General features: G+C 49.2%; 1 protein-coding gene and 1 pseudogene across 2 annotated transcripts in view; both read right to left on the bottom strand.

Moving 5' to 3' along the window:
* Nucleotides 1–10,601, bottom strand: part of LOC137335675 (zinc finger protein 436-like) — a 105,903-nt gene extending 95,302 nt beyond the window's left edge. The window contains exons 1-2 of one of the 2 annotated variants that reach the window (XM_068000962.1): nucleotides 6,223–6,298; nucleotides 5,390–5,487 (exon numbers count right to left, since the gene is read on the bottom strand). The gene's annotated coding sequence lies outside the window, so the exon portion shown is untranslated. Of the gene's footprint in view, nucleotides 1–5,389; nucleotides 5,488–6,222; nucleotides 6,299–10,556 lie in introns of those variants that run through there. The other variant, XM_068000963.1, reaches the window with a different exon arrangement.
* Nucleotides 10,602–11,534: 933 nt separating this feature from the next.
* Nucleotides 11,535–22,985, bottom strand: part of LOC137336013 (zinc finger protein 208-like) — a 64,894-nt pseudogene continuing 53,443 nt past the window's right edge.

The raw sequence follows: 22,985 nt of genomic DNA, 5'->3' as shown, positions 1-22,985 counted from the left end.
ATGTGGTCCAGGTCTTGCTGCATTATCTGAGGGGTTGCGAATGGAACTGAACACTGTGCAATCATCAGCGAACATCCCCATTTCTGACCTTATGATGGAGGGAAGGTCATTGATGAAGCAGCTGAAGATGGTTGGGCCTAGGACACTGCCCTGAGGAACTCCTGCAGCAATGTCCTGGGGCTGAGATGATTGGCCTCCAACAACCACTACCATCTTCCTTTGTGCTAGGTATGACTCCAGCCACTGGAGAGTTTTCCCCCTGATTCCCATTGTCTTCAATTTTACTAGGGCTCCTTGGTACCACACTCGGTCAAATGCTGCCTTGATGTCAAGGGCAGTCACTCTCACCTCACCTCTGGAATTCAGCTCTTTTGTCCATGTTTGGACCAAGGCTGTAATGAGTTCTGGAGCCGAGTGGTCCTGGCGGAACCCAAACTGAGCATCGGTGAGCAGGTTATTGGTGAGTAAGTGCCGCTTGATAGCACTGTCAACGACACCTGCCATCACTTTGCTGATGATTGAGAGCAGACTGATGGGGCGGTAATTGGCCGGATTGGATTTGTCCTGCTTTTTGTGGACAGGACATACCTGGGCAATTTTCCACATTGTCGGGTAGATGCCAGTGTTGTAGCTGTACTGGAACAGCTTGGCTAGAGGCGCAGCTAGTTCTGGAGCACATCCAGGCTTGGGCTGATAAATGGCAAGTAACATTCGCGCCAGACAAGTGCCAGGCAATGACCATCTCCAACAGGAGAAAGTCTAACCACCCCCCTTGACATTTAATGGCATTACCATCGCCGAATCCCCCACCATCAACATCCCGGGGGCCACCATTGACCAGAAACTTAACTGGACCAGCCATATAAATACTGTGGCTACAAGAGCAGGTCAGAGGCTGGGTATTCTGCGGCGAGTGACTCACCTCCTGACTCCCCAAAGCCTTTCCACCATCTACAAGGCACAAGTCAGGAGTGTGATGGAATACTCTCCACTTGCCTGGATGAGTGCAGCTCCAACAACACTCAAGAAGCTCGACACCATCCAGGACAAAGCAGCCCGCTTGATCGGCATCCCATCCAGCACCTGAAACATTCACTCCCTTCAGCACCGGCGCACAGTGGCTGCAGTGTGTACCATCCACAGGATGCACTGCAGCAACTCGCCAAGGCTTCTGCGACAGCACCTCCCAAACCCACGACCTCTACCACCTAGAAGGACAAGGGCAGCAGGCACATGGGAACAACACCACCTGCACGTTCCCCTCCAAGTCACACACCATCGTGACTTGGAAATATATCGGCTGTTCCTTCATCGTCGCTGGGTCAAAATCCTGGAACTCCCTTCCTAACAGCACTGTGGGAGAACCTTCATCACACGGACTGCAACGGTTCAAGAAGGCGGCTCACCACCACCTTCTCAAGGGCAATTAGGGATGGGCAATCAATGCCAGTCTCGCCAGCGACGCCCACATCCCATGAACGAATAAAAAAAACTTTCTGTCCCTTAACCAATTTCGTACCCATGCTGCCCCTGCCCCTTTATTCCCATGCGCTTCAATTTTGCTAATAAGTGTATTATGTGGTACTTTATTAAATGCCTTTTGCCTGTCCATATACACATCAACCACACTACCCTCATCAACCCTCTCCATTACTTCATCAAAGAACTCAAACAAGTTAGTGAAACACGATTTGCCTTTAACAAATCTGTGCTAGCCGTTATTTATTAACCCATATTTTTCTGAGTGACAATTTACTTTGTCCTGGATTATTGATTCTAAATGTTTTCCCACCACCGACTTTACGCTGACTGGCCTATAATTGCCGGGTTTATCCCTCTCCCCTTTTTTGAACAGGGCTGTAACATTTGCAATCCTTCAGTCTCCTGGTACGGCTCCTATGATCGAAGGAGGGTTGGAAGATTATGGCCAGAGCCTCTGCTCTCTCCACCCTTACATTCCTCAGTAAACGAGGATGCATCACATCTGGACCGGGTGATTTTTCTACCTTGAGTGCTGCCAAATTTTTAAGTCTCTCCTCTTTACCTAATTTTATCCAATCCGATTCCTCTACTACCTTCTCTTTTACTGTAACTTTGGCAGCATCCTCTTCTTTACTGAAGGCAGCTGCAAAGAACTAAATTAGAACCTCAGCCAAGCCCTCTGCCTCAACTAGGAGATCTCCTTTTTGGTCCCTAATCGGCCCCTCCCTTCCTTTGAATACACTTTCGCTATTTATATGTTTATAAAATACTTTTGTGTTCCCTTTTCTGTTACCCGCTAGTCTATTCACAGACAATATCTAGGCCCCTTTTATTTCCTTTTTCAGTTCTCCTCTGTTCTTTCTGGATTCAGTTTGGTTCTCGACTGTATTATGAACCTGGCGTTTAACATAAGCCTCCTTTTTCTGTTCCATTTTAATCTCTAAATCTTTAATCATCCGGGGAGCTCTAGCTTTGGATGTCCTTTCTTTCCACCTCGTGGTAATTAGAATTACACAGAATGTACGGCACAGAAACAGGCCATTCGGCCCAACTGGTCTATGCCGGTGTTTATGCTCCACATGACCCTTCTCCCACCCTTCTCCATCTAAGCCGATCAGCATAAAACTCTATTCCTTTCTCTTTCTTTTGTATTTATCGAGCTTCCCCCTAAATGATCAATGTGCTCTGCCTCAACTACTCCATATGGGAGTGAGTTCCACATTATTACCACTCTCTCGGTGCAGAAGTTTCTCCTGACTTCCCGATTGGATTATTAATGAATATCTTATAATTATGGCCTCTAGTTTTGGTCTCCCCCACAAGTAGAAACATTTTCTCTACATCTACCCTATCAAACCCTTTCATTATCTTAAAGACCTCAATCAGGTCACCCCTCAGCCTTCTCTTTTCTCGAGATAAGAGCCCCAGCCTTTCCTGATAAGTATATCCTCTCAGTTCTGGTATCAGTGAATCCTTTTTGCACCTTCTCCAATGCCTCAATTTTTTTTTTATAATGTGGAGACCAGAAGTGTGCAAAGTACTACAAGTGTGGTCTAACCAAGTTTAACATAACTTCTTTGCTTTTTAATTCTTTCCCTATAGAAATGAACCCCAGTGCTTGATTTGCCTTTTTATGGCCTCATTAACCTGTGCCGCTAATTTTAGTGATTTGTGTATCTGTGCTGCTGACTCTCTTTGCTCCTCTATCCATAGGAACAGGAGGAGGCCATTCAGCCCCTCGTGCCTGCACCGCCATTTGATAAGATCATGGCTGATCTGTGATCTAACTCCATATACCTGCCTTTGGCCCATATCCCATTTAGACTCTTATTATCCAAGCAGTATGTGGCCTCCTTATTCTTCCGAACAAAATGCACCACCTCACACTTACCTATATTGAAATTCATTTGCCAATTACACACCCATACAGTAAGTTTATTGATGTCCCCTTGCATTTTGACGCATTCTTCCTTGATATTAACTACACCCCCCAACTTGGTTCCATCCTCAAATTTTGAAATTGTACTTCCGATTCCTCAATCGAAATCGTTGATGTAAATTGTGAACAACAGTGGTCCCAGCACCGATCCCTGTGGAACACCACTTCCCACCTTTTGCCAGTCTGAGTAGCTACCCTTAACCCCTACTCTCTGTTGTATATTTTGTAGCCAGCTTGCTATCCATTCTGCTATCTGTCCCCTGACTCCACATGCTCTGACCTTAGTCATGAGTCTACAATGCAGTATCTTATCGAAGGCCTTCAGAAAATCCAAATAGATTACATCTACCACATAACCCTTGTCTACTCTTTCTGTTATTTCTTCAAAGAATTCAATAAGTTTGGTCAAGCATGAATTTCCCTTCTGAGATCAGTGCTGACTATTCTATTGTGTATTCGTTTTCTAGATGTTTTTCTATTACATCTTTGAGTAAACATTCCACTATCTTTCCCACTTACTGTAATATTAAGTTCTCTCCATTCCACCATTTACATGGACTCAACTCACTCACAGTGTCAGCTCTCACTCCGGCTCCTCCCACAGTAACTCCCACTGATGGACTGTAACCAGGGACTAAACTCACTCACAGTGTCAGTTCTCACTCCGCGGAGCTCCTCTCACAGTAACTCCCACTGATGGACTGTAACCAGGGACTAAACTCACTCACAGTGTCAGCTCTCACTCCGGCTCCTCCCACAGTAACTCCCACTGATGGACTGTAACCAGGGACTAAACTCACTCACAGTGTCAGCTCTCACTCCGGCTCCTCCCACAGTAACTCCCACTGATGGACTGTAACCAGGGACTAAACTCACTCACAGTGTCAGTTCTCACTCCGCGGAGCTCCTCTCACAGTAACTCCCACTGATGGACTGTAACCAGGGACTAAACTCACTCACAGTGTCAGCTCTCACTCCGGCTCCTCCCACAGTAACTCCCACTGATGGACTGTAACCAGGGACTAAACTCACTCACAGTGTCAGCTCTCACTCCAGACCCTCCCACAGTAACTCCCACTGATGGACTGTAACCAGGGACTAAACTCACTCACAGTGTCAGCTCTCACTCCGGCTCCTCCCACAGGAACTCCCACTGATGGACTGTAACCAGGGACTAAACTCACTCACAGTGTCAGCTCTCACTCCAGACCCTCCCACAGTAACTCCCACTGATGGACTGTAACCAGGGACTAAACTCACTCACAGTGTCAGCTCTCACTCCAGACCCTCTCACAGTAACTCCCACTGATGGACTGTAACCAGGGACTAAACTCACTCACAGTGTCAGCTCTCACTCCGGCTCCTCCCACAGTAACTCCCACTGATGGACTGTAACCAGGGACTAAACTCACTCACAGTGTCAGCTCTCACTCCGGCTCCTCCCACAGACATCCCACTGATGGACTGTAACCAGGGGTGTAAACCTGACTCCAGGTGACATCACAAAGGAGCCGGGAGCCAATCACACAGAAGCCAGGAACGATGTCACAAAGCAACCGTAGCCCCTCCCACTCGAGGTATTACAGGGTCACATGACCAGGCTCTGCTCCTGGTCTTCAGTCTCGCTGGACTGGAGCTCAGGTTACAGAATCGGACCAATAGTTTTATGGGCCTGTCTCCGACCCCAGCTCCAATCCAACGACGCCCCAGGCAGGGAGCACAGCCTCCCATTATTACCCTTTATGAATCCTGTGTCCCAACCTCCTGATGTGAGGTCCCACTGTTCAATGTCCCCACATCCACCTCTTGCTTCTTCTACCCGAAGAAATGACGAGCTGATGTTTTAAAGCAGGAAACGATAAAGAGATGTTCTGCTGCTGATGGAGGAGAATGTCCCAAGGGCAGTGTTGGTGCCATTGGATAGATGAGCAAGATGGATGTTGATGAGTGTGACTGAACATGTCCTACCTCTTTGGGTTCACTCTCTTGTCCCTTGTCCAGTTCTGGAAATGTGCTGTCAGGAAATGTGTGACATCTGATTGACAGTCCTGGTCTTCAGAGATAAGCTGAAACAGAAGCATTGAAGAGGTCAAAGGTGGAAAATTCCTCAGATTTGATGTCACACACCCTCAATATTCCAACAGCAAACACAAGAAAATCATAAAGTAGGATGGGAGTGGACAGAGTCTGATCTCTAGAGGTTACTCATGTACCTGGAGAGTTAGTGCTGCACCTTCCCAGGGTCTGATCTCTAGAGGTTACTCATGTACCTGGACAGTTAGTGCTGCACCTTCCCAAGGTCTGATCTTCAAAGGTTACTCATGTACCTGGAGAGTTAGTGCTGCACCTTCCCAGGGTCTGATCTCCAAAGGTTACTCATGTACCTGGACAGTTAGTGCTGCACCTTCCCAGGGTCTGATCTCCAAAGGTTACTCATGTACCTGGACAGTTAGTGCTGCACCTTCCCAGGGTCTGATCTCCGAAGGTTACTCATGTACCTGGACAGTTAGTGCTGCACCTTCCCAGGGTCTGATCTCTAGAGGTTACTCATGTACCTGGACAGTTAGTGCTGCACCTTCCCAGGGTCTGATCTCCAAAGGTTACTCATGTACCTGGACAGTTAGTGCTGCACCTTCCCAGGGTCTGAACCTGTGACTGGGATGTTTCGTGCTCTTGTGCTGATCTCTGAGTGTGTGGAATGTACCAGATTTCAGCCCAGTGCTGGGTACATGAATGAAATGGTCAATGAAGGAGTCACTCAGTCTCAACGGGCAATTCAAACCAAGAACGAAACAATTTACCCCAAAGAGCGATCTCCATCACTTGTCCATTCATCTTTGGGAGAGGGGGCAGGATGGTTAAAACATTTTGCTGAATCTTTTGTCTCATAGTTTTTCCAGTGAATATCTGTTCGTTTATCAGGCCAGTAACTGTAGAAGAGAAAAGGACAGAACAGTGATGGGTCCCCACCCTCCAGGGATGTACTGAACCATCCTGACTTTGGATCACCTCTCATTCTTCTAAACTCCAGTGTATACAGGCCCAGCTTCTCCAACCTTTCCTCATAAGATAACTCCCTCATCCCAGGAATCAGTCGAGTGAACCTTCTCTGAACCATCTCCAAAGCAATTATGTCCTTTCTTCAATAAGGAGACCAAAACTGCACACAGTATTCTAGATGTGGTCTCACCAATGCCCTGTGCAACTGTAGCAAAACATCTCTACTTTTATGTTCCATTCCCCTTGCAATAAATGACAACATTCCATTTGCCTTCCTAATCACTTGCTGTATCAGCATACGAGGACACCCAGATCCCTCTGTACCTCAGAGTTCTGCAATCTCTCTCCATTGAAATAATAGACTGCTTTTCTATTCCTCCTGCCAAAGTGGATAAGTTCACATTTTCCCACATTATACTCCATCTGACAAATTTTTGCCCACTCACTTAACCTATCTATATCCCTTTGCAGACTTCTTATGTCCTCTTCACAGCTTACTTTCCTACCTATCTTTTGTGTCATCAGCAAATTTGTCAAACATACATTTGGTCCCTTCATCCAAGTCATTGATATAGTTTGTAAATAGTTGAGGCCCAAGCACTGATCCCTGTGACACTACACTCGGTACGTCTCGCCAACCTGAAAATGACCATTTATGCCTACTCTCTGTTTCCTGTTAGCGAACCAATCCTTGATCCATGCGAATATGTTACCCCCTACACCATGAGCTCTTATTTTGTGCAGTAGCCTTTGAGCAGGGGAATGGGATTAATTGGACAGCTCTTTCAAAGAGCCAGCACAGGCACAATGGGCCGTATGGCCTCCTCCTCCGCAGTACCTACTACGATACTGTACTATGACAGGTTGCATAGACTGGGCTTGTATTCCCTTGAGTATAGAAGATTAACGGGTGATCTAATTGAACCGTTTAAGATGATTAAAGGATCTGAAAGGGCAGATGGAGAGAAACTATTTCCTCTGGTGAGAGAGTCCAGAACAAGGGGGCATATCCTTAAAATGAGATCTCTGCCGTTCAGGGGTGATGTTAGAAAGCATTACTTTACACAAAGGGGAGTGGAAATCTGGAACTCTCTCCTCCAAAAAGCTGTTGAGGCTGGGGGTCAATTCAAAATTTCAAAACTGAGATATCGAGACTTTTGTCAGGCAAGGGTATTAAGGGTTACGGAACCAAGGCGGGTAGATGGAGTAAAATAAAGATCCGACATGATATCATTGAATGGCAGAACAGGCTTGAGGGGCTGAATGGCCTCCTCCTGTTCCTATGTTCCCCTGTGTAGTCCCATCAAACAGTTCCAGGGCAGGTAAAACATGGGCTAGGTGCAGAGTAAAGCTCCCCCTACACTGTCCCATCAAACAGTCCCAGGGCAGATCATGGACTAAAGCTAACTCTGTAATGTCCCAGGAAACACCTCATGTCCTCCCCTTCCCATCCCTCCATGCTCTCACCACACCTTACAGGAGTGATATCCAGCAGCCATGTGTCCCTGCCTGCAAGTCCATCACTCCACCTGGATCCTCCTTGCTCCCTGTTTCCACTACCCCACCATCAACAGCTGCTCTTTAAGTTATCAATCTGCTGCCCTTTGCAGCTTCCCTCTCCAATCCTTCTGGAATTCCTTCCACATAAACTCTGGAGCTCCCAGTCTCCATCCCTCCAACTAGTCTCCCCCACTCCCTCAGGCTGCACAAGGGAATTCCAACATTGGCACTGTACACGGGGATTCTGACCCTGGGGCAGTACACGGGGATTCTGACCCTGGGGCCGTACACGGGGATGTGGGCGTTGCTGGCGAGGCCGGCATTTATTGCCCATCCCTAATTGCCCTTGAGAAAGTGGTGGTGAGCCGCCTTCTTGAACCGCTGCAGTTCCTGTGGTGAAGATTCTCCCACAGTGCTGTTAGGCCTTTGTCGTGTCCGGTGCCTAGTGGTCTGATGCCGGGTGGTCCGTCCGGTTTTATTCTTATTGTGACTTTTTTAAAGCGAGATTTTACAACTGAGTGGCTGGCTAGGCCATTTCAGAGGGCGATTAAGAATCAACCACATTGCTGTGGGTCTGGAGTCACACATAGGCCAGACCGGGTAAGGACGGCAGGTTTCCTTCCCTAAAGGACATTAAAGATGGGTTTTTACAACAATCCTGCAGTTTATTGTCCACCATTACTGATACGAGTATTTTAATGCCAGATTTTATTTAATTAATTGAATTGATATTCCCCAGCTGCCGTGGCGGGATTTGAACTCATGACTCCGGATTATTAGTCCAGGCCTCTGGATTACAAGTCCAGTAATATAACCACTATGCTACCATACCCTCTGTACACGGGGATTCTAACCCTGGGACCGTACACGAGGATTCGAACCCTGGGTCTTTTTTCTTTTATTCATTCATGGGATGTGGGCGTTGCTGGCGAGGCCGGCATTTATTGCCCGTCCCTAATTGCCCTTGAGAAGGAGGTGGTGAGCCGCCTTCTTGAACCGCTGCAGTCCGTGTGGTGAAGATTCTCCCACAGTGCTGTTAGGCCTTTGTCGTGTCCGGTGCCTAGTGGTCTAATGCCGGGTGGTCCGTCCGTTTTTATCCTTATTGTGACTTTTTTTAGCGAGATTTTACAACTGAGTGGCTGGCTAGGCCATTTCAGAGGGCGATTAAGAATCAACCACATTGCTGTGGGTCTGGAGTCACATGTAGGCCGGACCGGGTAAGGACGGCAGGTTTCCTTCCCTTGAGGACATGAGTGAACCAGATGGGTTTTTACAACAATCCGGTAGTTTCATGGCCACCATTACTGATACCAGCATATTAATTCCAGATTTGTCCCCGGTCACTTGGACCCTGGAGCCCCGCCCACTCTTTGTTCCTGGTCACTGGGACCCCGAAGCCCCGCCCACTCTTTCTTCCAGTCACTGGGACCCTGAAGCCCCGCCCACTCTTTGTTCCCTGTCACTGGGACCCTGAAGCCCCGCCCACTCTTTGTTCACGGTCACTGGGACCCCGAAGCCCCGCCCACTCTTTGTTCCCTGTCACTGGGACCCTGAAGCCCCGCCCACTCTTTGCTCCCTGTCACAGGGACCCCGAAGCCCCGCCCACTCTTTCTTCCAGTCACTGGGACCCTGAAGCCCCGCCCACTCTTTGTTCCCGGTCACTGGGAGCCTGAAGCCCCGCCCACTCTTTGTTCCTGGTCACTGGGACCCCGAAGCCCCGCCCACTCTTTCTTCCAGTCACTGGGACCCTGAAACCCCGCCCACTCTTTGTTCAAGGTCACTGGGACCCTGAAGCCCCGCCCACTCTTTGTTCCCTGTCACTGGGACCCTGAAGCCCCGCCCACTCTTTGTTCACGGTCACTGGGACCCCGAAGCCCCGCCCACTCTTTGCTCCCTGTCACAGGGACCCCGAAGCCCCGCCCACTCTTTCTTCCAGTCACTGGGACCCTGAAACCCCGCCCACTCTTTGTTCCCTGTCACTGGGACCCTGAAGCCCCGCCCACTCTTTGTTCCCGGTCACTGGGGCCCTGAAGCCCCGCCCACTCTTTGTTCCCGGTCACTGGGACCCTGAAGCCCCACCCACTCTGTTCCCGGTCACTGGGACCCTGAAGCCCCGCCCACTCTTTGTTCCTGGTCACTGGGACCCTGAAGCCCCGCCCACTCTTTGTTCCCTGTCACTGGGACCCTGAAACCCCGCCCACTCTTTGTTCCCTGTCACTGGGACCCCGAAGCCCCGCCCACTCTTTGTTCCCTGTCACAGGGACCCCGAAGCCCCGCCCACTCTTTCTTCCAGTCACTGGGACCCTGAAGCCCCGCCCACTCTTTGTTCCCGGTCACTGGGACCCTAAAGCCCCGCCCACTCTGTTCCCGGTCACTGGGACCCTGAAGCCCCGCCCACTCTTTGTTCTTGTCACGATGGCTGCGCATGCGCGGTTCTGCTGCGCGCGCACCGAACCAAGATGGCGGCCGGTAACCTGGGCCTGAGCGGGAGAGAGCCCCGCAGCTGCCGCCCCGCTGGGAGCAAACGCGGGACCTGTCGGTTTTTATTTGGGGCTTGTGGCTTACACTAGTTGTTTATGAAGACTCCCGGCCCATCCACGGGTTCCATTAATCCCTTGCTCCCGCCGTCTCTTACCCGCTCCTGACTCGCGACTCCAGCCTCTTTCCTCTCCAGCACTCACACCGCGCATGCTCCAAACACTGCCCGGCACTGCGCCTGCGCGCTGGGCTCCTGTGGTGCGGATAGGGCACATTCTCCGCCGCGGGGAATGTTGGGTAAGAGCTCCGCCATTTAAAGCCCCAAATAGAGAGTGGAAAATATATTTCTGTGATCAGATTGAGATTGGGGCCGGAGAGACAATAAATAAAATCAATAAACCCAAGGGCACGGGCCCTCCGCCATGGTTCAGTCCTGGATGTGATGAACAGCAGAATCCAACCCCTGCGGTCACAGGTGAACTCGCTGGAGGTTCAGGAGATCGGGTGAAGGAGTGAATCTTTTCCCACACACGGAGCAGGTGAACGGCCTCTCCAAACGTGAGTGCGTTGCTATTTCAGAGGGTTATTTCTGGTTTTAAAGCTCTTCTCAAAGTCAGAACATTAAAAGGCTTCTAATTGTTGTGAACAACTTGGTGTGGTGAGGTGGGATGAACAAGTGAAATTCCCAAAAGTTCCCTGTATCTTTGATATGAGCTGGTTAGACACCAGGATAATGAAAAATACACCACCCAGAACATCCACGGGGGTGCAATCCCGACAGTTACTCAGGGATCACCCCCGCTGCAGAACTCCATCACTGACCTTGCTGAAAGTTGTCGGCTCAGGGAGTGGGGTCTCTAGGAGTGGACTGTAAGAAAGTTGGGTTTTGGTATCCTGATAAATATGTGCCGAGGAACCAGAGGAATCTTTACAAAGCAACCATCTCGTGTTTTACCTGCCAGCCGAGGTCTAGGGTTGAATGATTCCAGACTCGCCGAACTGTCTTACATTTAACCCAGGTCAGATCAAGATGAGTTCTGTTTATTAAACCTCAGTTAGGTTCCCCTCAAGCTGCTGAGTGAGTGAATTAACTCTGTTTGACGAATCACCAAGGAAGAAGCCAGACTACAAGTCATGCACTAAACACTGTTTATTGGTTACAAATGACAACTTATAGTTAAAATTAGGCACAAGGACGCTTAATAGACATGTCTAAATGTAATCAGTTATCTAGCAGTTGGGCAGCAAATGATAAATGGACAGACATACTTAACAAAACGAGTAGCAAAGGTTAGACAGGTAATTCTGTGAAACACTGTAAATCAGCACAAGTATTAATGACAACATGGACCAAAGTCTGAAGTTTTAAATTGGTGAGATTACTTTAAAAGTAATTCCTTCAATAGCTGATATGTAAACAGCTTTGAACAGCCCGCTTATCAAATAACTCAAGTCTACGTGTGATTACCAACATTCAGAGCTTACTCGTCCTCGAGTTACAGAACAGACTTTCTCCTGTCAATATAGAGCTGGAGGATTGGGCTGTGATGTGTTTACTTGCTCATCTTTTGTTCAATACATTTGCTGAGTGGATTGATATTTTGAACGAGGTTTGCAGGCGTGATGCTCTATTCACACTTCAAAGGTGAGAGAGATTCTGTGGAACACACGCTAAATCCAGAAATCCATGACATCAGAAATAAACCACCACTGCTAGAATAAATATGGTTCAGTCCTGGATGTGATTAACAGCAGAATCACAGTTACATGTGAACTCGGTGGTGAGCCAGCCGGCTGGATGGTCGTTTAAATCCCTTCCCACACACGGGACAGATGAACGGCCTCTCCCCAGTGTGAACACGCTGGTGTCTCAGCAGTTCACTTTTCCTTTTGAAGCTCTTCTCACAGTCCGAACATTTTAAAGGTCTCTCTCCAGAGTGAACAAGTCGGTGAGCATTGAGGCCGGATGAAAAAGTGAATCCCTTTCCACATATGGAGCAGATGAACGGCCTCTCCCCGGTGTGAACTCGCTGGTGTGTCACTAGTTGGGTTGAAGTAATGAATCCCTTCCCACAAACGGAGCAGGAGAATGGTCTCTCCTCAGTGTGAACTCGCTGGTGTCTCAGATGGTGGGATGAACGAGTGAATCCCTTCCCACACAGGGAGCAGATGAATGGTTTCTCTCCAGTGTGAACTCGATGGTGTTCAATGAGGTGGGATGAACAAGTGAATCTCTTCCCACACAAGGTGCAGGTGAACGGCCTCTCCCCAGTGTGAACTCGCTGGTGTGTCAGCAGGTGGGATGATCGAGTGAATCCCTTCCCACACAAGGAGCACGTGAATGGCCTCTCCCCAGTGTGAACTCGCTGGTGTGTCAGGAGGTTGGATGACCGAGTGAATCCCTTCCTACACACGGAGCAGGTGAACGGCCTCTCCCCAGTGTGACTGTGTCGATGAGTTTCCAGCCTGGAGGGGGAATTGAATCCCTTCCCACAATCCCCACATTTCCACGGTTTCTCCATGGTCCGGGTGTCCTTGTGTCTCTCCAGGTTGGACGATCAGTTGAAGCCTCGTCCACACACAGAACACATGTACGGTTTCTCCCCGCTGTGAATGGTGTGATGTTTTTTCAGGCTGTGTAACTGGTTAAAGCTCTTTCCACAGTCAGTGCACTGGAACACTCTCACTCGGGTGTGTGTGTCTCGGTGATTTTCCACTCACACTGATGTTTGAAATCTTCTCTCAGAGACAAAACAGACAAACATTTCTCCTTCCACATTCAAAGGCCAATGATATTCAGGTCCTGATGAATCGAGTGGCTCTGTCAGATTTGACGTGATCTTTGGTTTGAGTTTCCCGTCTGCAAATCCTCCCCTTCTATTACCCTGTAAAAGGAGTTTATAAAAGTTATCACTGTAAGTACAGGTTAGAAATTCAGAACAGACAATTCTGCCCAAAGTTGTAAATCCCCGTCCCACACATTCTTCCTCCTCCCTGTGTTGAAATCCAAACCAAGCACAACATCTCCAACATTTTTCCCTGCGCTCTGAGAGCTCGCCCTCCCCTGAAGGTGCTGACTCTGGCTGGGTTCAGTTCTACACTCACTGGTTCCCCTCTCTCTCCTCCCCTGAAGGTGCTGACTCTGGCTGGGTTCAGTTCTACACTCACTGGTTCCCCTCCCTCCCCTGAAGGTGCTGACTCTGACTGGGTTCAGTTCTACACTCACTGGTTCCCCTCTCTCTCCTCCCCTGAAGGTGCTGACTCTGGCTGGGTTCAGTTCTACACTCACTGGTTCCCCCCTCTCTCTCCTCCCCTGAAGGTGCTGACTCTGACTGGGTTCAGTTCTACACTCACTGGTTCCCCTCTCTCTCCCTCCCCTGAAGGTGCTGACTCTGGCTGGGTTCAGTTCTACACTCACTGGTTCCCCTCTCTCTCCTCCCCTGAAGGTGCTGACTCTGACTGGGTTCAGTTCTACACTCACTGGTTCCCCTCTCTCTCCTCCCCTGAAGGTGCTGACTCTGACTGGGTTCAGTTCTACACTCACTGGTTCCCCTCTCTCCCCTCCCCTGAAGATGCTGACTCTGACTGGGTTCAGTTCCACACTCACTGGTTCCCCCCTCTCTCTCCTCCCCTGAAGGTGCTGACTCTGACTGGGTTCAGTTCTACACTCACTGGTTCCCCCCTCCCCTGAAGGTGCTGACTCTGACTGGGTTCAGTTCTACACTCACTGGTTCCCCTCTCTCTCCCTCCCCTGAAGGTGCTGACTGACTGGGTTCAGTTCTACACTCACTGGTTCCCCTCTCTCTCCCTCCCCTGAAGGTGCTGACTCTGACTGGGTTCAGTTCTACACTCACTGGTTCCCCTCTCTCTCCCTCCCCTGAAGGTGCTGACTCTGACTGGGTTCAGTTCGACACTCACTGGTTCCCCTCCCTCTCGTCCCCTGAAGATGCTGACTCTGACTGGGTTCAGTTCTACACTCACTGGTTCCCCTCCCTCTCGTCCCCTGAAGATGCTGACTCTGACTGGGTTCAGTTCTACACTCACTGGTTCCCCTCCCTCTCGTCCCCTGAAGATGCTGACTCTGACTGGGTTCAGTTCTACACTCACTGGTTTCTCCTCCAGAAGAGATGAGGTCAGTGACGGTCTGAGAATTGATGGTGTGGTGTTCAGTCGTGAGGTCACGGTCCAGGGGGAGGTAGGAGGAGTTGTCTCTCTTTTAGGAAAGGGTTAATCAGACTAGCAGCAGAGTTATGCAAATTGACTTGAAGTGATCTGATGAAGAATGCTGATATAATAATGCAAATGATTTGTATTTATATTGTCGTAAGTTTAACATTTAGCCTTTGTTTGTTGAACAGGGAAGTATGATTCTAAAATTGTAATACAACAACAACAACTTGCATTTATATAGCGCCTTTAATGTTGTAAAACATCCCAAGGCACTTCATGGAGCGTTATCAAACACAATTTCACAGTGAGCCATACAGGAGGTATTAGGACAGGTGACCAAAAACTTGGTCTAAGGGGATGATTTTAAGGGGCGTCTTAAAGGAGGAGAGAGAGGTAGAGAGGCGGAGAGGTTTATGGAGGGAATTCCAGAGCTTAGGGCCGAGGCAGCTGAAGGCTCGGCCGCCAATGGAGGGACGACTAAAATCAGGGATGAACGAGAGGCCAGAATTGTTGGATCACAGAGATCTCGGAGGGTTGTAGGGCCGGAGGATGTTACAGAGATAGGGAGGGGCGAGGCCGTGGAGGGATTTAAACACAAGGATGAGAATTTTAAATTTGAGGCGTTCCCGAACTGGGAGCCAATGTCGGTCAGCGAGCACAGGGATGATGGATGAACGGGACTCGGTGTGAGTTGGGATACAGGCAGCAGAGCTTTGGATGGGCTGAAGATTAATGAGAGTGCAAGGTGGGAGGGTGGGCAGGGGAGCATTGGAGTAGTCGACTCTGGAGATAGAAAAGCATGGATGAGGGTTTCAGTAGTAGATATGATAATATCTTAAAGTCGTTCCAATTGTAGAGCAACACGGACATTCTAAGATGGTGAACGTTTGAACTAAGACTGACCCTTACAGCACCAGCAGGTTCGAACATGACGTCACCACCTGCTTAAATGGATAAGTTAATTCGAAACGTTGTAACGAGAGAGCTTGAGAGAACTGTGAGATAATTGTAAGGACAGGACAACTGTGATAAACATTTGGGCCGATTTTTGGATGGTTGACTGGGCGCGTTGGAGGCGGGGGGGCTCCTAAAATCGTAGAAATCCGGAGCGGGTTCGGATCCCGGCTCGAACCCGCTGACTTCCGCGTTCCCCAGTGACGCGTTTGGGTGCGCGCGTCTCCGGAATGCGGGAGTCCCACCGGCAATTAAAGCCGGCGGGATAATCATTTCCATAGTTTGACAGAGGGTTAAAGAACTTGAAATACTTGATTGACTCGACATTTTGGCTGGGGTGCGATTTTGAAGGATCCTCGGCGTGTTTCCCGTGCTGTGGGAAACACTTCCTGTTGCAACAGACGTATTTCAGCCAGCAGCCAGTGGGAGATGCAAATGATTATTGACAGGTGGGGAGAAAACGTCATTTATTGCAGCAGGGCACTCTGTCACTTCAGACAAAGTTTGGGCTGCAAGACCTTTGTGTTTCCACTCAAAATTCTTACATTCCACCCCAAACTCTGCTATGCAAAGTTAACTACTTTGCGGACCCAGGTCCACAATCGAGCACGCTATAGGACTGCTCAAAACACGCTTCAGGTGCCTCGATCGTTCTGGGGGAGCGCTTCAATACGCACCAGACAGAGTGGGACGCATAATCGTCGTGTGTTCTGCCCTGCACAACATGGCACAACAGAGAGGGGTGCTGCTTGAGGAGGCCCCATCCACATCTGCCACCCACAGTGAGGAGGAGGAGGAGGAGGAGGGGGCAGGAGGAGGAGGAGGAGGAGGAGGAGGAGGAGGAGGGGGGGGCAGGAGGAGGAGGAGGAGGGGGGGGGAGGAGGAGGAGGAGGGGGGGGCAGGAGGAGGAGGAGGGGGGGGGCAGGAGGAGGAGGAGGAGGGGGGGGGCAGGAGGAGGAGGAGGAGGGGGGGGGCAGGAGGAGGAGGAGGGGGGGGGCAGGAGGAGGATGGGGGGGGGCAGGAGGAGGAGGGGGGGGGGCAGGAGGAGGAGGGGGGGCAGGAGGAGGAGGGGGGGCAGGAGGAGGAGGGGGGGGGCAGGAGGAGGAGGAGGGGGGGGGGGCAGGAGGAGGAGGGGGGGGGGCAGGAGGAGGAGGAGGGGGGGCAGGAGGAGGAGGAGGGGGGGGGCAGGAGGAGGAGGAGGGGGGGGGCAGGAGGAGGAGGAGGGGGGGGGGCAGGAGGAGGAGGAGGGGGGGGGGCAGGAGGAGGAGGAGGGGGGGGCAGGAGGAGGGGGGGGCAGGAGGAGGAGGAGGGGGGGGCAGGAGGAGGAGGAGGGGGGGGCAGGAGGAGGAGGATGGGGGGGGGCAGGAGGAGGAGGATGGGGGGGGGCAGGAGGAGGATGGGGGGGGGCAGGAGGAGGAGGGGGGGGGGGCAGGAGGAGGAGGGGGGGGGGGGCAGGAGGAGGAGGAGGGGGGGGCAGGAGGAGGAGGAGGGGGAGGAGCAGGAGCATCCCAAGAGCACAAGAGGCTCACCTGGCTGCTCGGGAGGCCAGGGAGTCACTGATGTGTGAACGGTTCTCCTAACATCAGACAGTGTGAAGAGTCCAGTCCTCACCACCTGGACAGAGCAGCGGCCACACCAGCCCCCCACCCAGTGCACAAAACAGTCCTGAAATTACACATACACCCACTGTAGAGTGACCCAATGTGGCATCAAGTGTGGGTGTTCATGGTGAACCTCACGAAAGGGCCTTATTACAGAAGCCAGTCAAGAATGGCCAAGGTGTGGCATTAGTGGTGACAATAATAATACTTAATGTGCGTCTAATAAAAAGCAAATATAAATAAAAAACATGACCAACCGTCAAACACCCTTGTGCATCCCCTTTGTGCTCACAAAACCTTCACCTTTCTCTTCCGACTACTCCTACGTGGAGCATCCCCTGTTGCTGCAGCAGAGGTAGTGGCAGGTTGCTCTTGTTCATGCCCTGACCGATTAGATGCTTTGGGCCTACGCCCTCTGGGTTTCGGTGCTCGTGAGGGCCCCTCCAAAGACTGCTCCATCTGCACCTGTGCAGGGGCAGACTCGGCCACCTGGAGAGGGGGCTGCATTGCGGGTACTGGTTGAGAGGGGGGCAACGGGTGAGACGTGGGGGTGCTTTGAGTGGCGTCCTCACTTCCATGTCCCCTATCGCCCACATCACACCGACCACTCTGCTGGATGACAGTTTGGAGGGCATGTGTGAAGCCTTGTAAGGCCAGTGCCAGAGTATCTACCTGCCTGTTTAAGGCGGCAGAAAGTTGCTCACCCTGAGTCTGAAGGGCCGTTGTCAGGGTCTGAATGGACTCATTTGTGAGCCATGCTTGAAGCTCCGTGGAGGCTAGCCTTCCCTCCATTGCAGACATTCCCGCACTTACCCACAACACTATCTCAGAGATTCCCTCCTGTACCTGTGCCACCATTCCACTCATGCAGGAGTTGGACTCCTCCATCCTCTGCGCGATTGTGGAGAGTGCGCGTGGCACCTGTTCCAGCACCTCGCAAATGTGCTGCTGCCCCTCGATCATTCTCGTTTTAAAGGATGGCCCCAAGGGTTCAGTATCTGTGTCCAGCTGAGCAGAGCCTGGAGAGGAGGGCTCCCACTGACGTGAACTCTCCACAGTTGCCCCTGCCACCAGTGTCTGCTCGTGCTCACGTGTGTGGTGGCTCACCATGTGCGACCCCAACTAACTGCGGACTGGGACCCACCGAGGTGTGTGTATCTGCGCTGATGGATGGCTCGCTCAGATGAGACGGTGCCTCCTCAGAGGCCGGCAGGTCCTCTGAGGAATCGCCCTCTGCCGTCACAGCGGTCGCTGAAGGCCCTGTAAGAGAACAGAAGGCAATATTATGCATGATGACACATGCTGAAGGTGGAAAGACATGTTAACATCAATTCATATTGTGTGTGCTGAATGTTAAAGTTCTGTCACCAGACGTCTGTCGGGTGCCAGTCTCGGTGTCCCCGATGGACAGGCACTCGAGGGTGCGGCTCAGCCCCAGAGCCTCCTGGGTAAAGAAGCTTCTCCTGAATTCCCTATTGAATTTATTAGCTACTATTTTATATTTATGACCTCTACTTTTAGACTCCCCTAAGTGGAAATGTTTTCTCTACATCTCCCGTATTAAACCCTTTCATTATCTTAAAGACCTCTATCAGGTCACCCCTCAGCCTTCTTTTTTCTACAGAAAAGAGCCCCGGCCTGTTCAGCCATCCATGATAAGCGTATCATAGTATCATCCATGCTACAGCACAGAAGGAGGCCATTCGGCCCATCGTGCCTGTGCCGGCTCTTTGAAAGAGCTATCCAATTAGTCCCACTCCCCTCCTCTTTCCCCATAGCCCTGTATTTTTTTCCCTTCATCTATTTGTCCAATTCTCTTTTGAAAGTTACTATTGAATCTGCTTCCACCACCCTTTCAGGCAGTGCATTCCAGATCATAGTAACTGCCTGCGTAAAGAAGGTGATTCCTCATGTTGCCTCTGGTTCTTTTGCCAATCATCTTAAATCTGTGTCCTCTGGTTACCGACCCTTCTGCCACTGGAAACAGTTTCTCCTTATCCTCTCTATCAAAACCCTTCATGATTTTGAACTCCTCTATCAAATCTCCTCTTAACTTTCTCTGCTCTAAGGAGAACAACCCCAGCTTCTCCAATCTATTCACATAACTGAAGTCCCTCATCCCTGGTACCATTCCAGTGATTCTCATCTGCACCCTCTCTAAGGCCTTGACATCCTTCCTGAAGTGTGGTGCCCAGAATTGAACACAATACTCCAGCTGGGGCCGAACCAATGTTTTATAAAGGTTTAGCATAAATTCCTTGCTTTTGCAGTCCATGCCTCTATTAATAAAGCCCATGTTCCCATATGCTATTTTTTTTTTTTAAAAACAGCCTTCTCAACTTGTCCTGCCACCTTCAAAAATTTGTGTACATACACCCAGGTCTCTTTGTTCCTGCACCCCCTTTAAAATTGTACCATTTAGTGTGCATTGCCTCTCTTCATTCTTCCTACCAAAATGTATCACTTCACACTTCTCTGTGCTTAATTTCATCTGCCATGTGTCTGCCCATTTCACCAGTCTGTCTGCGTCCTCCTGAAGTCTGTTACTATCCTCCACATTGATTATTACATTCCCGAGTCTTATGTCGTCTGCAAACTTAAAAATTATTCCCTGTATATCCAAGTCCAGGTCGTTGATATATATCAAAAAGAGCAATGGTCCTAATACTGACCCCTGGGGAACAGCTCTGTGTACTTCCCTCCAGTCTGAAAAACAACCGTTCACCACTACTCTCTGCATTTTGTCTCTTAACCAATTTTGTATCCACACTGCCCACTGTCCCTTCAATCCCATGGGCTTTAATTTTGCTTACAAATCTATTGTGTGGTACTTTATCAAATGCCTTTTGAAAGTCCGTATACATAACATCAACCGTACTACCCTCATCAACCCTCTCCGTTACTTCATCAAAGAAATGAATATCCTCTCAGTTCTGGTATCATCCTTGTGAATCGTTTTTTGCACTCGCAACAATCCCTCGATATCTTTTCAATAATATGGAGACCAGAATTGTGCACAGTACTCTATCACACAATAGATAGCTTTTTGGCAACCAAAGGTATTAAGGGATATGGGCCAAAGGCAGGTATATGGAGTTAGATCACAGATCAGCCATGATCTTATCAAATGGCGGAGCAGGCACGAGGGGCTGAATGGCCTACTCCTGTTCCTATGTTCCTACTCCAAGTGTGGTCTAACCAAGGCTCTATACAAGTTTAACATAACTTCTCTGCCTTTCAATTCTATCCCTCTAGAAATGGACCCCAGTGCTTGATTTGCCTTTATTTAACGGCCTTATTAACCTGCATCGCTACTTTTAGTGATTTGTGTATCTGTACCCCCAGATCCCTCTGCTCCTGTACCCCCTTTAGACTCTTATTATCCAAGCAGTATGTGGTCTCCTTGTTCTTCCTACCAAAATGCACCACCTCACACTTACCTATATTGAAATTCATTTGCCAATTATACCCCCATTCTGCAAGTTTATTAATGTCCACTTGTATTTTGACGCATTCTTCCTTTGTATTAACTACATTCCCCGATTTATATGGACTAAACTCACTCACAGTGACAGCTCTCACTCCAGACCCTCCCACAGTAACTCCCACTGATGGACTGTAACCAGGGACTAAATTCACTCACAGTGACAGCTCTCACTCCAGACCCTCCCACAGTAACTCCCACTGATGGACTGTAACCAGGGACTAAATTCACTCACAGTGTCAGCTCTCACTCCAACTACTTTCTAAGTTTGATCAGTTTATTAATTATAAGAACATAAGAACATAAGAAATTGGAGCAGGAGTAGGCCAATCGGCCCCTCGAGCCTGCTCCGCCATTCAATAAGATCATGGCTGATCTGATCCCAACCACAAATCTAAAGAACACAAGAAGTCGGAGCAGGACCCGGCCACATAGCCCCTGGGCCCACTCCGCCACCCACAGGGCCTTGACCGATCCGAACTCAGCTTCATGTCCAATTTCCTGCCCGCTCCCCATAACCCCTAATTCCCTTTACTTCGAGGAAACTGTCTATTTCTGTTTTAAATTTATTTAATGATGTAGCTTCCACAGCTTCCTGGGGCAGCAAATTCCACAGACCTACCACCCTCTGAGTGAAGAAGTTTCTCCTCATCTCAGTTTTGAAAGAGCAGCCCCTTATTCTAAGATTATGCCCCCTAGTTCTAGTTTCACCCATCTTTGGGAACATCCTTACTGCATCCACCCGATCAAGACCCTTCACAATCTTATATGTTTCAATAAGATCGCCTCTCATTCTTCTGAACTCCAATGAGTAGAGTCCCAATCTACTCAACCTCTCCTCATATGTCCGCCCCCTCATCCCCGGGATTAATCGAGTGAACCTTCTTTGTACTGCCTCGAGAGCAAGTATGTCTTTTCTTAAGTATGGAGACCAAAACTGTATGCAGTAATTATCTCCCCCCTTTCTACCTTAAATGTCTTTATATCTTTTTAATCTCGTCTACTGTCAGGCCATTTCACTATCATTACCTGTGAGTTTATTGTGTGCATCCCTTAGTGGCCCTATCCTGATGTTTCTTTTGTTATTTATGTGTCTGCAGAAAACTTTACTATTTCTTTTTATATTCCTTGATAATTTAATTTCCTACCTCCCCTTTGCTTTTCTAATTGTTTTTTTTACTTCTTTCCTAACCTCTTGGTGTTCCCCTTTGTCATCCTCTCCTCTATTGCCTGTGTACTTACAGTATGCCTTTTTCTACAGTTTCAATTTTAAACTTATCTCTTTGTTCATCCATGGGGTTTCATTGTGGGCTAGTTTGTTCTTGCATTTTAGAGGAATATATTTCTCCTGATCTCTATTCATCACCATTTTAAATATTTCCCTCTTCTGTTACGTAAGAAATAGGAGCCATATAGTCCCTCGAGCCTGCTCCGCCATTCAATAAGATCATGGCTGATCTTCTACCTCAACTCCACTTTCCCATCCGATCCCCATATCCCTTGATTCCCTTAGTGTCCAAATATCTATCCATCTCAGTCTTCAATATACTCAACGACTCAGCATCCACGGCCCTCTGGGGTAGAGAATTCCAAATATTCACAACCTTCTGAGCGAAGAGATTTTTCCTTATCTCGGCCCTCAATGGCCGACCCCTTATCTTGAGACTATGATCTCTAGTTCGAGACTCTCCAGCCAGGGGGAACAGCCTCTCAGCCTCTACCCTGTCAAACCCTCTAAGAATTTTAGACGTTGCAATGAGATTACCTCTAATTCTTCTAAACTCCAGAGAATATAGTCGCATTCTACACAATGTCTCCTCATTGGACAACCCTCTCTAGTTAACCTTCATTACACCCCCTCTAAGGCAAGTATATCCTTTCTTAGATAAGGAGATCAAAACTGTACACAGTACTCCAGGTGAGGTCTCACCAAAGCCCTGTACAATTGCAGCAAGACATCCTTATTCTTATACTCCAATCCCCTTGCAATAAATGCTAACATACTATTTCCCTTCCTAATTGCTTGCTGTACCTGCATGTTAACTTTCTGTGATCAGTGTGCAAGGACACCCAAATCCCTCTGACTACCAACATTTCTTAGTCCCTCATCTTTTAAAAAAAGTTCTGTTTTTCTATTCTTCCTATCGAATTGGATAATTTCAAATTTCCCATCTCAAATTATACTCCATCTGCCACCTTCTCGCCCACTCACTTACCCTGTCTATATCCCTTTGCAGCCTCTATGCATCCTCCTCACAGCTTACTTTCTCACCTAGCTTTGTATCGTCAGGAAACTTGGATACATTTCACTCGGTCCCCTCATCTAAGTCATTAATATAGATTGGAAACAGTTGAGGCCCAAGCACTGATCCTCACG

Source organism: Heptranchias perlo, chromosome 20, assembly GCF_035084215.1.
Source record: "Heptranchias perlo isolate sHepPer1 chromosome 20, sHepPer1.hap1, whole genome shotgun sequence".
Classification (NCBI taxonomy): Eukaryota; Metazoa; Chordata; class Chondrichthyes; order Hexanchiformes; family Hexanchidae; genus Heptranchias; species Heptranchias perlo.
Note: the sequence above shows the minus strand (reverse complement) of the source record. Positions and strands in the feature narration are given on the sequence as shown.